This window comes from Mustelus asterias, chromosome 1, assembly GCF_964213995.1.
Source record: "Mustelus asterias chromosome 1, sMusAst1.hap1.1, whole genome shotgun sequence".
Lineage (NCBI taxonomy): Eukaryota > Metazoa > Chordata > Chondrichthyes > Carcharhiniformes > Triakidae > Mustelus > Mustelus asterias.
In genome coordinates this window covers 176,532,687-176,546,465 of record NC_135801.1, presented here as the reverse complement: position 1 = coordinate 176,546,465, position 13,779 = coordinate 176,532,687, and the positions used below count along the sequence as shown (strand labels likewise).

Sequence of the window (13,779 nt, the reverse complement as noted above, 5' to 3'; positions counted from 1 at the left end):
GTGGGGGAGTCCAGAATTAAGTTTAAGTTTATTTATTAGTGTCACAAGTAGGCTTACATTAACACTGCAGTAAAGTTACTGTGAAAATCCCCGAGTCGCCACACTCCAGTGCTAGTTTGGGAGAATGTAGCACGGCCAATGCACCTAAACAACACATAGGGCCCGATTTTACCATTTGGAGTCTAAGGGCCGGATCCGGGCGTAATGCAGATCCGAGCCCGGAATCCTCTTTGCAGTGCGCCCGTATGCTTTTTGTCAGCTCTAGTCCGATCCGCAGTGGGCGGGGCTTAGCGCTGCCGGAACGATCGGAGCTCTGAACTGCGCATGCGCAGTTCAAAAAAAAATCTGAAGTAGCGCGCCCGGGCGGGAAAGAAAAAAACAGCAGAGAGAGCGGGAGGGGGGGGGGGGGGGGGGGGGCATGGGGAGGATGGGGGGAGGATGGACTTGGGAGAATCTTGCAAACTGAAAATAATGTAGCATCTTCTTTGTGCTGCCTAATTATCTATGGGAAAGGTAATTAAATTACAGTGTCCTAGTGAGCAATTAGTGACCTGTATAATACATTTGTGATCTGTAACTGGATTGCTGATGTCCCTGTAGCCATGAGCCAGGTGCTCAAATGTTCAGAGTCATGTGTTGAACTTGGAAGAATTGTCCCCGCGGTGGAGCTTGGTTGGAAATAAGATTCAAGGAGATTACCAAATCTGGGAAATCAACAATAGTGAAAAGAAGTTTGTATTGGCAACTCTTCTCTCACATTCCATGGCAGATGTGCCCCTACTTATGAATGTGATTTGCATGGGCAACATTGGGTGCAGCTAATCTGCCTCTGGAGCAGCCTTGATCCTTTCTTTCATCTTGTTTTCATCTGAACATTGCACAGAATTAGAGGAATTCCCTTTGGAAGATAATGTCAAAATTATAATTGCAGGAACTAAAAACCTGACAGTCAAAAATTTGGTAAAATATTTCAAAATATGGATGGGGGGATATATATTTTGCAAAGGAGGCTATTTGGTTAGGTGCAATTTGCTATTTGCAAAGGTGCAAAGGAGGCTATTTGGTTTTCCAGGTGAGCATTGTGGTTTAGTCTCATTCCCCGTACCCCTGCACATTGTTTCTATTCAGGTAATCATCTAATGTCCTGTTAAATGCCTCGATTGAACCTACCTCCACCACACTTTCAGGCAGCGTATTCCAGACTCAAACCACTCGTTGTGTGAAAATGCTTTTCCTCCCATTATAGGCGGGATTCTCCGGTCTTAGAATAGAATCCCTACAGTGCAGAAGGAGGCCGTTCGGCCCATCGAGTCTGCAACGACAACAATCCCACCCAGGCTCTATCCCCCTAACCCCACACATTTACCCCGCTAATCCCTCTAACCTATGCATCCCGGGACACTAAGGGGCAATTTAGCATGGACAATCAACCTAACCTGCACATCTTTGGACTGTGGGAGGAAACCGGAGCACCCGGAGGAAACCCACGCAGACACGGGGAGAATGTGCAAACTCCACACAGACAGTGACCCAAGCCAGGAATCGAACCTGGGTCCCTGGAGCTGTGAGATAGCAGTGCTAACCACTGTGCCACCGTACCACCCAATTTGTCTGTGGTAGGACTTGTCACAAGTGAGAACAGAAAGTTTGGTGTTCCAGTAGCAAACCGTTGTATTTTTATTCCAAGGATCAAACCCGACGCCCTGCCTTGATCACCAATGAACTCTGCTTCACTTGAATGGGTGGTATCTCTGATTTTCTGTTCCATAAAACCATAGAATCCCAACAGTGCAGAAAGAGACCATTCGGCCCATCGAGGCTGCATTGACTCTCTAAAAGAGCATCTTACCTACCTGCCCTATCCCCATAATCCTGCACTTTTACCGTGGCCAATCCACCTAACCTGCACATCTTTGGACTGTGGGAGAAAACCGGAGCACCCAGAGGAAACCCACGCAGCCACGGGGAGAATGTACAAACTCTACACAGTCATTCAAGGTTGGAATTGAACCTGCATCCCTGGTGCTGAGAGGCAGCAGTGCTAACCACTGTGCCACCATACCGTCCTTAGGGAGCTAAACACAATGATAGTGGGAAAATCTTAGGAGGGGGAAAGATATTTGATTTGATTTATTATGGTCACATGTATTAGTAAACAGTGAGAAGTATTGTTTCTTGCGCACTATACAGTTAAAGGTCATAGAGAAGGAAAGGAGAGGGTACAGAATGCAATGTTACAGTTATTGCTAGGGTGTACGGAAAGATCAACTTAATGCGAGGTAGGTCCATTCAAAAGTCTAATGGCAGCAGGGAAGAAGCTGTTCTTGAGCCGGTTGGTACATGTCCTCAGACTTTTGATTCTTTTTCCTGATGGAAGAAGATAGAACAGTGTACGTCTGTGGTACGTAGGGTCCTTGATTTTGCTAACTGCTTTTCCAAGGTAGCGGGAAGTTTAGACAGAATCAATGGATGGGAGGCTGGTTTGCATGATAGCCTGGGCTTCATTCATGACCTTTTGTAGTTTCTTGTTGTCTTGGGCAGAGCAGGAGCCATACCAAGCTGTGATACAACCAGAAAGAATGCTTTCTATGGTGCATCTGTAAAAGTTGGTGAGAGTCGTAGCTGACATGCCAAATTTCCTTAGCCTCCTTATTGCGATATGAAAGAACCATTGCATCAATTCCACAATGGTTGGTCAGCACACAGTCAGATAGTATATATGAAGATCAGCGCACCCTACAGAAAATAAAGTCCATCAGGTATCCACAATGAGGTTAAATACAAATTTCTAACTGCTTGGCCAATCTTAAATCATTTATTTTCTGCTTAACTTTGAACTCAGCTCCATCACCTACCCCCTGAAGGATCGGCCACCCCTTCTGCAACATTGTCCAACTCAATCTCTACCTCACCTGCATTGCCAATGAATAACTCATTGATGAACTGATTTCGGGAAGCACGGTCGCACTGTTGCCTCACAGCGCCAGGGACCTGGGTTCAGTTCCAGCCTTGGGTGAATCTGTACATGTAGAGAGTGTATAAGTGTCACGTTAGTAATGATGAATTTTAGCTATCATAACACAAACACCAAAAAAACCCACCATAAGTAATACAGTTACATTGTCCCAAATCCAGCATCCTCGGGACTGAGATCATGCGGTATTTTGTATTTGCCCAGATTTTACTAGCAACTCCTTCACTACCATTGCTGCCTCACAGCGCCAGGGACCCGGGCGGCATGGTGGCACAGTGGTTAGCACTGCTGCCTCACAGCGCCAGGGACCCAGGTTCAATTCCGGCCTCGGGTCACTGTCTGTGTGGAGTTTGCACATTCTCCCTGTGTCTGCGTGGGTTTCCTCCGGGTGCTCTGGTTTCCTCCCACAGTCCAAAGATGTGCGGGTTAGGTTGATTGGCCATGCTAAATTGCCCTTAGTGTCAGGGGTTAAATATGCAGGATTATAGGAATAGGGCCCGGGTGGGATTGTGGTCGGTGCAGACCCGATGGGCCGAATGGCCTCCTTCTGCACTGTAACTTTCTGTGATTCTATGACCCAGGTTTGATTCCCGGCTTGGGTCACTGTCTGTGCAAAGTCTGCACGTTCTCCCCATAGTCTGCGTGGGTTTTCTCCGGGTGCTCCGGTTTCCTCCCACAGTCGAAAGATGTGCAGGTTAGGTGGATTGGCCATGCTAAAATGCCTTTAGTGTCAGGGGATTAGCTGGGTAAATACGTGGTGTTATGGGGATAGTGCCTCGGTGGGATTGTTGTTGGTGCAGACTCGATGGGCCCAATGGCCTCTTTCTGCACGGTATGAATCAGTCAGCTGCCAATTTAACGTTTCCAATGGCCTCTCAAGCTTCATCCTGCACAAGCTCAAATTTATCCATCCTCTTGCACCTCACCCCATCCAAAATGTCACAAATATATCACCACAATCCTTGCTCATCATCACCAGCAGCCTATCGCCCAGAGCAATCAACTGCAAATCTCTCTGCAATCCCATTCCCCTACATTTAGCAAGCTTCTCTTGCTCACACCAGCTCTTTGAACTGCGATTCAGCTTCCTGTACTTTCTGGTGGTAGCAGAGCTCTCAGACACCCTGCTCCCAAACACCTTGATCTGGATTTTAATCCCAACTGTCAAACGCGAAGGAGTTTTGTCCCATTTAAAGGGCCATTTATCAAAAGGATTGAAATGAAGCGCTTTCTTTGTATTGTACACAAATGACCAATTTGAATCCAACTCAAATGTGCAGGCTGTTACTGTGCCATTGGTCAAACAGTTCCATCACCCACACAACATTCCTGAATTGATTTTGAATATATTTCAGTCCTCCCACTGAACTTGTGCATTGTGGTTACAAAATGAAGTTTAAAGTGATATATCTCTTACCTTTCTGCAACAGTTTCTGGCCTTCCCTGTTTAAGTGGCTCTATGCTCGGATCAATAGAGGGATGAGTGTGCTGATAGAAAGGTGGAAAATCTAGAATCTGATCATTCAAAATTCCAGGTAGGGCCTCAGAACTGCAAATGGTGGAGCTGGAGTCGCTTCTTTCATAGACTTTCTTTTCCAAGATGGCGCCGGAGTGAGGTGACTTCTTGCGAGCTGTGCCCAGCATACCTTCTAATTCTATCTTTTACTTTCGTTCTATGCTTCTAAAACTTAATTCTAACTCTTTTAAACTCTCGAGCAATGCTTTAATTCCTTTCTCTACACCCTAGCTATGACTGTAACACTGCATTCTGCACTCTCTTGTTTCCTTCTCTATGAACGGTATGCTTTGTCTGTATAGCGCGCAAGAAACAATACTTTTCACTGTATGTTAATACATGTGACAATAATAAATCAAATCAAATCAAAGACTGGGGAGGCGATGGCCCAGTGGTATTCTCATAAAAACAAGCAGCAGGAGTCGGCCATTCTGCACTTCGAGTCTGCTCCACCATTCATTTTGATCATGGCTGATCATTCAATTCAATATCCTGATTCCCCCCTTCCCCCCATATCTCTTGATCTCCTCTCACTCTTCTCAACTCCAGTGAATATAATCCTAACCGATTTAGTCTCTCCTCATATGACAGACCTGCCATCCCAGGAATCAGCCTGGTAAACCTTCGCTGCACTCCCTCTATAGCAAGGACATCCTTCCTCAGATAAGGACACCAAAGCTGCACACAATACTCCAGGTGTGGCCACACCAACACCCTATACAATTGCAGCAAAACACCGCTATCTCTATACTCATTAGACTATTAATCCAGAAATCCTAATGTTCTGGGGACCCAGGTTCTAATCCTGCCACGGCAGATGGTGGAATTTGAATTCAATTTTTAAAAATCTGGAATTAAGAATCTACTGATGGCCGTGAAACCATTATCGATTGTCGGAAAAACCCATCTGCTTCACTAATGTCCTTCAGGGAAGGAAATCTGCTGTCCTTACCTGATCTGACCTACATGTGGCTCCAGAGCCACAGCAATGTGGTTGACTCTCAATTGTCCTCGGATAACTAGGGAACGGCAACCAGCGATGCCCATGTCCCACAAATGAATTTTAAAAAAGACCTGAAGACATACTGATGTTATTTGCATGGGTTACTTGGTTGCAAATGATGGCCAACAGTTAAAGGAAAGCAAAAGTAAAAGAAATATTGATGCAGGGCTTCAGGCCCCTGGAGACACTCTTACCTGCTCAGAATCAAATGGCTGTGGGTTGGAGCACCTTATTCTTGAGTTGTTGCTTCAGTGGTGAGGCAGCAGTGCTGGGTTGTCTGGGGTGCGGTCTCTCAGATAAGATCTTAAACCAAGCTCTCACTTCCGTGCTCAGGAGGATGTGAAACTACCCATGTTCCAGGGCTTCTTCTTGTGTCCAGGATAATATTACCATCAAAGGAGTTTAATTAGCCATTCATTCATTTGCTCTCTGTGGAACCTCTCGTGTACAAATTAACTGCTTTGCCAACTGAACAACATTGACCACACTTTAAGACTGGGGCATAATTAGGCGCTAAGACAATGCATGTTTTTTTTAATGGTAAGGGTATGTCATTAGTCGAGGGACCTACATTTTCTCTGCATACTCACAGGGCTTTAGGTAAGCCAAGACAAGTTCACTTTATCTCATTTTCATTTCCAAACTTCCATGGGATTGCTCCGGGCTGGAGGGGAGCTTGTAGTGGGAGGGGAAGGATTCAATTGTCGTGGTCCATGTAGAGCCCAATGACATAGGCAGAATGAGGAAGGAACTTCGGCAGAATCAGTGAGAGGAGCTAGGCACCAAGTAAAAAGGCAGAACCTCAAAAGTAATAAATTTTGGATTATCACCTGAGCCACGTGCAAACTGGCAGAGGGCGAATAAGATTAGAGAGATGAATGTGCAGCTCAAAGACCAGTCTGGGGGGAAGTGGATTCCGGTTCGTGGGACACTGACATCAGTACTGGGGAAGTAAGATCTGTACCGTTGGGAGAATCCTTTTCTCTCAAAGGTTCAAGAGTCTTTGGAACTCTCCGAAAGGCAGTCGAAGCAGAGTCTTTGAATATTTTTAAGGCAGCGCTTCATCGATTCTTGATTAACAAGGGAGTGAAAGGATATCGGCAGGAACGTAGGGTTGTGGTTTTAGTCAGATCATGATCTTACCAAATGGTGGAGCAGGTTCGGGGGGGCTGAATGGCCTACTCCTGGTCCTCATTTATATGGGGTGGCACAGAGCACAATGGTTAGCACTGCTGCCTCATAGCGCCCGGGTTCTATTCCGGCCTTGGGTCACTGTCTGTGTGGAGTTTGCACATTCTCTCCGTGTCTGCGTGGGTTTCCTCCGGGTGCTCCAGTTTCCGCCCACATTCCAAAGATGTGCTGGTTAGGTTGATTGGCCATGCTAAATTGACGCTACTGTCAAAGGATTAGCAGGATAAATATGTGGGGTTACGGGAATAGGGCGTGGGTGGGATTGTGGTCGGTGCAGACTCAATGGGCCGAATGGCCTCCTCCTGCACTGTAGGGATTCTATGATTCTATGTTTGTCATAGAGGTTGATGAGGAACAGCGGGTGGCAATAAAAAGTGTCAAAAGTAAATTTTTGTGTTAGAATGTAATATTTCCAAACTAGATTTAGTCAAAACTATCTCCTTGCAAAGCAAAGCAACAGTCACCCTGGATTGTGAATGGAGCTAATGGAAATGTCAATTGTCGAGACTCATTGCAAAGTCTATGATTACACTCTGCAGTACAGTCATGTTTCCTTTTACGCCTCTGTAAGCAGTCACATTCCCTTCCATAAATAACCAATCATCAGAGCTTCATGATAAAGAAACATAGAAACATGGAAACATAGAACATAGAAAAACTCCAGCACAATACCGGCCCTTCAGCCCACAAAGTTGTGCCGAACATGTCCCTACCTTAGCGATTACTAGGCTTACCTATAACCCTCTATCTTACTGAGTTCCATGTACTTATCTAAAAGTCTCTTAAAAGACCCTATCGAATCCGCCTCCACCACCGTTGCTGGCAGCCCATTCCACGCACCCACCACCCTCTGAGTGAAAAACCTACCCGTCATCTCCTCTGTACCTACTCCCCAGCACCTTAAACCTGTGTCCTCTTGTGGCAACCATTTCAGCCCTGGGAAAAAGCCTCTGACTATCCACACGATCAATACCTCTCAACATCTTATACACCTCTATCAGATCACCCCTCATCCTTCGTCTCTCCAAGGAGAAAAGGCCGAGCTCACTCAACCTATCCTCATAAGGCATGCTCCCCAATCCAGGCAACATCCTTGTAAATCTCCTCTGCACTCTTTCTATGGCTTCCACATCCTTCCTGTAAAAGAGAAAGTGAAGAGAGAATCTAACAATCCCCCTTTCACATTCCAATCGCTGAATCCCCCAATATCAAAATCCTGGGGTTATCATTAACCAGAAAGTGAACTGTACCAATCACATAAATATTGTTCTCAGGCCCAGGGATTTTTACACCTCCCCACACCTCCAGGTTAGGAAATCTCCCAACTCAGCTGGTGATGGGGGTTGGGCTGGAAAATGGATCAGGGCATGTATGTCCGGAATGAATCCACAGGCTGCCGGGTATGGAGGCAGTCTGGGGCAAGGCCTGCTTCTTTGCTTTATCACTGTGCTTAAATACATTTTAAAACATAATAAAACAAGTACATGCCCCTCAAACCTTCCCCCTTCACACTCACACATTCCCTTTGTTCCACCCATGCCAACCCATGCCTTCACTCATCCCCAAGCCAATTTAGTGCCCCCACCCAATCCCCCAAGGCTCCTCATGCCCTATGTTAATTTATTGCCCCTCTACTCACCACCGTGGCTCCTCACATCCCTACTAAAGTTTAAAATTTTAAAGCTCATTTATTATTGTCACAAGTAGGCTTACATTAACACTGCAATGAAGTTACTTTGAAAATCCCCTAGTCGCCCCACTCCAGCGCCTATTCGGGTACACTAAGGGAGAATTTAGAATGGCCAATGCACCTAACCAGCATATCTTTCAGACTGTGGGAGAAAACCGGAGTACCCAGAGGAAACCCACGCAGACACGGGGAGAATGTGTAGAATACGTACTGACAGTCACCCAAGCCGGGAATCGAACTCAGGTCCCGGGCGCTGTGAGGCAGTAGTGCTAACCACTATGCTCCAATGCTGCCACTGCATGCCAAACCATACCCCCTATCCGCCACCCTTTATGCTACCCCCTCTATGTCAAGTCAACTAATATCCTTGGACAGCTCCTTGACAGCTTTGACACTTCCTGGACAATTATGGCAGATTTAACAGTTCATCGACAGCTGGGCAGTTCCAATGAATTTGTGCATAAAAAGTGCATTATCATGTTCAACCTTAACAATCCCAAAGAGTGCCTTATCTCTCTAAGGTGTTTCCGGGCCCTACCATAGGGGTACCTTACCTCTCCAAATGGATACACTAGTTATCCAATAACACCCACTAATTCAGGGCTCCTCTTAGCTGTCTGTTCTGCACATTCCAGATTCCATACTCCTATCCTTCCAAAATCCCACTTCAGTGAATGCAGCTGGTGATTTAAATGTGTTATGGCTCAGATTAGAAACTCCAGAGTGTTTTATGAAGCCCGCCTGAATCGTAAGTTTTGCGTCTTGAATTTGGCTGGGATAAGCATGATAGATTCCAGTTCAGGTGTGATTCAAAAGACCCACTAGGGATCTTTTAGCAAACAAAGTTTATTTAAGAATAAAGTTAACATGCATCGTAAGAAAATTAGCAAAACTTTTTATCAATTACAAACAAGAAACAAACCAACCACTATAAGGTATAACCCTAATGAATATCTCTAATGTGTTCCAATTAAAACCAAAACAAAAAAAAACCCTTTTCACAGGTTTAACACAGCACAGACTAATTCTCACTTGATACTGGGGTTGAGTTCCCTGGGTCGAATGCTGATTTCAAACGATCTTGAAAACTCAGAGCAGTTTGGTGGTATCAGCTTCCCAAAATCCCAAAACACAGATTCTTTACTGCTGGATGGCCATAAGCTGTGCTTTCAGCTAACTTCAGAATAAAAACAGAGAGAGGAAGAGACTTCTTTTCCAGCTTGCTTCTCAGACTCCCTCGAACACTGCAGCCAAAATGAAACTGAAACATGACCTCTTGTCACCTGACCTGCCCACAGTTTTTCTTTCCTCCCACATAACCTAAGGCTGTGAGCGTGATAAACACTGACTGTGAGAGCTGCAGAAACTATGATTTAAAAAAAACACTTCTTAAAGGAACACTAATGTCACAAATACCAGGTGATCATGCATGTGTGGACCCCCGCCCTGCCTCAGAGAAGATGGGAAATGCCGGGTTTGGGTGCAAGTGAGCACTTTCTCCATTTCTGGGATTTTTGCTTGATGGAGAGCCTCGGTGTTGTGGTGGAAATCCAGGTATAAGCATTCCACGGTGATTAACTCACCGCCTAACTCCATAAAACCTCTCCACCATCCACAAAGCACAAGTCAGGAGTGTGATAGAATATTCTCCCCCTTGCCTGGATGGGTGCAGCTCCAACAACACTCAAGAAATTCAACATCCATCCAGGACAAAGCAGCCCACTTGATCGGCACCTCACCCACCTCCTGAAACATTCACTCCCTCCTTCTGTGCATGCCATGTGTGCAATCTACAAGATGCATTACACCAATTCTCCCAGCCTTCTTCAACAGGACTTCCAAACACACAACCTCTATCACCTAGAAGGACGAGAGCAGCAGGCATACAGGAAAACCACCACCTGCAAGTTCCCCTCCTAACCACACACCCTCCTGATGTGGAATCCTATTGCCATCCCTTCACTGTCACTGGGTCAAAATCCTGGAACTCCCTCCCTAACAGCATTGCGGGTGGACCAACACCACATGGACTGCAAAAGTTCTGGAGGACACTCTCCACCACCTTTTCAACAGCAACGAGCTGTATCTTTGCCTTCCTTGTAATGCCCACATCACAAGATTGAAATATAGATTAATGTTTCTTTTGTTAAGTACAAAAGTCATGGTTATGTCTCTGGAGCGAAGTTCAGCCTTGATGAAGTTCTTTTTTAATGCTTCATTTTGAACTGTGTCAAATGCATAAACAGGCCTAAGAAGATTACTGTAAAATGGTTTAATCGTGATCAGGACTTCAAGTGTAGCATATTAGAGATAACAATGGGAGTAGCAAAATGGGGCTGAACTAACGTTACCTCTATCCATATAGAATCATAGGATCATACAGCACAGAAGAGGCCCTTCGGCCCATCGAGTCTGTGCCGACACATTACAAACACCTGAACTCCCGCCTAATCCCATCTGCCAGCACTTGGCCCATAGCTCTGAATGTTATGATGTGCCAAGTGTTCATCCAGATAGTTTTTAAAGGATGTGAGGCAACCCGCCTCTACCACCCTCCCAGGCAGCGCATTCCATACCACCAGCCTCTGGGTAAAAAAAGTTTTCTTCACATCCCCCCTAAACCTCCAACCCCTCACCTTGAACCTATGTCCCCTCGTGACTGACCCTTCAACTAAGGGGAACAACTGCTCCCTATCCACTCTGTCCATGCCCCTCATAATCTTGAGCACTCGATCAGGTTGCCCCTCAGTCTTCTCTGCTCCAACAAAAGCAACCCGAGCCTACCCAACCTCTCTTCATAACTTAAATGTTCCATCCCAGGCAGCATCCTGGTGAATCTCCTCTGCACCCCTTCCAGTGCAATCACATCCTTCCGATAATGTGGCGACCAGAACTGCCCGCAGTACTCCAGCTGTAGCCTCACCAAAGTTCTATACAACTCCAACATGATTTCCCTGCTTTTGTAATCTATGCCTCAATTGATAAAGGCAAGTGTCCCATATGCCTTTTTCACCACCCTACTAACATGCCCTTCCTCTTTCAGAGATCTGTGGACAAACACGCCAAAGTCCCTTTGTTCCACAGAACTTCCTAGTGTCTTACCATTCATTGAGTACTTTCCTACCATTCATTGAGTACTTCCTTGTCAAATTACTCCTTCCAAAGTGTATCACCTCACGCTTTTCAGGGTTAAATTCCATCTGCCACTTATCTGCCCATTTGACCATTCCATCTATATCTTCTTGTAGCCCAAGACACTCTGCCTCACTATTAACCACCCGCCCAATCTTTGTGTCAATCGCAAAACTTACTAATCCTAACCCCCATTTAGTCATCGATGTCATTTATATAAATGATGAATAATAGGGGACCCAGCACAGATCCCAGTGGTACACCACTGGACGCTGGCTTCCAGACACTAAAGCAGTCCTCTGTCATCACCCTGTATCTCCTACAACTGAACCAAATTTGAATCCATTTTATCAATTACCCTGTATCCCATGTGAATTTACCTTCTTTATAAGTCTCCCATGTGGTATCTTGTCGAAGGCTTTGCTGAATTCCATATAAACTACATCAAAGCACTACCCTCATCTACACACTTGGTCACCTCCTCAGAAAATTCAATCAAGTTTTTTAGGAATGACCTCCATCTGACGAAGCCATACTGACTATTCCTGATCAAGCTTTGCCTCTCCAAGTGGAGATAGATGCTCTCCTTCAGAAGTTTCTCTAATAGTTTCCCTACCACTGATGTGAGGCTCACTGGTCTGTAGTTCCCTGTTTACCTCCACAACCCTTCTTAAATAGCAGAACCACATTAGCTGATCTCCAGTCATCTGGCACCTCCCCCGTGTCTACCTGATACGCTGCAGGAAAGGATGTCCCGAGGCATGGTACATTGGGGAAACTATGCAGACGCTGCGACAATGGATGAATGAACACCGCTCGACAATCACCAGGCAAGACTGTTCTCTTCCTGTTGGGGAGCACTTCAGCGGTCACGGGCATTCGGCCTCTGATATTCGGGTAAGCGTTCTCCAAGGCGGCCTTCGCGACACACGACGGCGCAGAGTCGCTGAGCAGAAACTGGTAGCCAAGTTCCGCACACACGAGGACGGCCTCAACCGGGATATTGGGTTCATGTCACGCTATCTGTAACCCCCACAGTTGCCTGGACCTGCAGAGTTTCACTGGCTGTCTTGTCTGGAGACAATACACATCTTTTAGCCTGTCTTGATGCTCTCTCCACTCACGTTGTTTTGTTTCTTAAAGACTTGATTAGCTGTAAGTATTCGCATTCCAACCATTATTCATGTAAATTGAGTTTGTGTCTTTATATGCCCTGTTTGTGAACAGAATTCCCACTCACCTGAAGAAGGGGCTTGGAGCTCCGAAAGCTTGTGTGGCTTTTGCTACCAAATAAACCTGTTGGACTTTAACCTGGTGTTGTTAAACTTCTTACTGTGTTTACCCCAGTCCAACGTCGGCATCTGCACATCATGACCTCCCCCGTGGCCAGAGAGGAATTGAAAATTTGGGTCAGAGCCCCTGCAGTCTCCTCCCTTGCCTCCCACAGCAACCTGGGACACAATTCATCTGGATCTGGGGGTTTATCCACTTTTAAGGCTGCCAACACCTCCAATACCTTGTCCTTCCCTATGTCAATTTGCTCAAGAACCTCACAGTCTCTCCCTGAATTCCATACCATCATCCTCATTCTCTTGGTTGAAGACAGATGTGAAGTATTCACTCAACACTCTACCAATGTCATCTGGCTCCACCCACAGATTTCCCCCTTTGTCCCTATTGGGCCCTACGCTTTCCCTGGTTATCCTCTTCCCATTGATATACTTATAGAATATCTTGGGATTTTTCCCTGCTTTTATCAGCCAGAGCTTTCTCAAATCCCCTCTTTGCATTCCGAATTGCTTTTTTAGGCTCCACCCTGCACTTTCTAAACCTCACTCATGCTTCCACAGATTTGCTCTCCTTGTACTTTTTAAAAGTCTTTCTTTTCCTTCTCATTGTATCCTGAATATCTCTGGACTTGTTATTCCTGTCTACCACCCCGAGGGAATATGCTGGGTTTGCACCCTCCCCATTTCCTTTTTGAACGCTCCCCACTGCTCTTCTGGAGATCTCCCCATTAGTTCCCAGTCTACCTTGGCCAGATCTTGTCTTACTTTACTAAAATCCGCCCTCCCCCAATCCAAAACTTTTTATTTGCAGCTTGTCTTATTTCTTTGTCCATAACAAGCTTAAATTGCATCGTGTTGTGATCGCTATCACCAAAATGCTCCCCCACCACCACCTTAACCACCTGTCCAGCTTCATTCCCCAAAATCAGGTCCAGCACAGCTCCCTCCCTTGTTGGACCCTCCACATATTGATTTAAAAAGTTC

The 13,779-nt window shown here is 45.8% G+C and overlaps 1 protein-coding gene across 2 annotated transcripts in view; it reads right to left on the bottom strand.

The window, feature by feature from the left end:
* LOC144500523 (leucine zipper putative tumor suppressor 3-like) overlaps positions 1-13,779 on the bottom strand; it is a 235,981-nt gene that overhangs the window by 196,754 nt on the left and 25,448 nt on the right. The window contains exon 2 of one of the 2 annotated variants that reach the window (XM_078223586.1): positions 2,913-3,019. The exons of the other annotated variant lie outside the window; for it this stretch is intronic. The gene's annotated coding sequence lies outside the window, so the exon portion shown is untranslated. The remainder of the gene's footprint in view (positions 1-2,912; positions 3,020-13,779) is intronic. 2 annotated transcript variants of the gene reach the window in all.